This window comes from Chrysochloris asiatica, unplaced genomic scaffold (assembly GCF_000296735.1).
Source record: "Chrysochloris asiatica unplaced genomic scaffold, ChrAsi1.0 scaffold00117, whole genome shotgun sequence".
NCBI lineage: Eukaryota > Metazoa > Chordata > Mammalia > Afrosoricida > Chrysochloridae > Chrysochloris > Chrysochloris asiatica.
The window spans coordinates 9,455,287-9,456,990 of NW_006408635.1; the positions used below are offsets into that span (position 1 = coordinate 9,455,287).

Consider the following 1,704-nt stretch of genomic DNA (forward strand, 5'->3'; position numbering starts at 1 on the left):
TTATATGGGAGAACATCAGCTTTACATTCATCTCATCCCATTTCATTTCATTGCAATAACTACAATCCCTTCATGCATCATTATTCAACAGAATTTGCTTCCATTCCTTCTGTTTTATTTTTTGGATGTACACTGAAGCACTCAGGAATATATAACCATTCAAACAACCAAAGGGCACACCCTGCAAGCCTGTCCCCCAGTCGCCAGCACACAGACCCTCTTCCTCCTTGAGTCTAGAGTCCCCAGCCGCTCCATCTCTCCATGCAGGACTCCATTTTGCCCATGTTGTTGCTTTTGTTATGTGCCATCAAGCCGGTTCTGACTCATAGTGACATTGCATAGAGTTTCTGAGGAGCAGCTGGTGAGCTTGAACTACTGACCTTGCAGTTCAAATGTTCTTGTAGTCCAGTACATTAGCACACAGTGCCACACCAGGACTCCATTTTGCTCATAGAATCCTTAAATATTGCCAAGTCGAGGATTGAGTTTTTTCTTCATTTCTTTCAGCTTCAAAAATGTTGAGCATGTTCTTCCCTTTTGGTTTTGTAACTCCAGTTCTTTGTCCATTTCATGATAATACTTGGCTTTGTCTTCTTCAGCTGTCCTTTGAAATTTTTTGTTCAGTTGTTTTACCTCATTTTTTCCATTTGTTTTAGCATCTCTACACTGGAGAGCTAGTTTCAGAGTCTGACATCCACTTTGGCTTTTCCTTGTCTTCTTAATGACCTTATGCTTTCTTCCTGTAGGATGTTTTTAATGTCATCCCACAACTCTCTGGCCTTCAGTTATTAGTGTCTAATGCATCATGTCTGTTATTTAGATGATCTCTAAATTCATGTGTGATATGTTCAAGGTCTTCTGGCTCTTGTAGATTTGTTTTTATTTTCTTCAGCTTCAGCCTGAACTTCCATATGAGCATATATGTTGTTGTTGTTAAGTGCCGTCGAGTTGGTTCTAACTCATAGCAACCCTATATAGGGTTTCTGAGGAACGGCTGGTGGGCTTGAACTGCTGACCTTACTGTTCAAACTGACCTTGAGGTTGAGTGCTTATTCTAAGGCCTGACACACCAGGACTCCATGTATATATATATATAAAAGTTTCACTGGTTTTGTTTCTCTAGAGAATCCAGCCTAAGAGTATTTGTATAGCCATCTTTTGTGTTGTTTAAAAAGGATATTTGCAATGAATAAGTCATTGATTTCCAAAATTTTATCATAGGATCTTCAGCATCATTTCTGTCACCAAGGCCATATTTCCCAACGACTGATCCTTCCTCATTTTTTCCAACTTTTGCATTCCAATCATCAGTACTTATCAGTACACCTTGATTGCATGTTTGATTGATTTCTAATTAAAGAAGGTGGTAGAATTATTTAATTTCATCACTGCCTTTAGTGGTTGGGTGAGTACATTCGAATAATAGTGGTATTAACTGGGCTTCCTTGTAGGTGTATAGATATTAACCTATCACAGACAGTAGATATCTACACTTAAAGGTAGATCTTGAAATTTTTTTTTTTTTTTTGTAGATGAATGTGATGCCATTCCTCTTCAATTTGTCATTCCTTGAGTAACAAACTATATGATTGTCAGTTTCAATTTCAGCTCACTAATGCTTCAATTCACTATTGATGCTTATCCATTCTATTTCATTTTGGACAGCTTCCAATTTTTCCAGATTCTTACATTGTACATTCCATG

The 1,704-nt window shown here is 37.8% G+C and overlaps 1 pseudogene; it reads left to right on the forward strand.

Annotated features, from left to right (window-relative positions):
* The window catches only part of LOC102812548, a 14,871-nt pseudogene that overhangs the window by 7,431 nt on the left and 5,736 nt on the right, over window positions 1-1,704 (forward strand).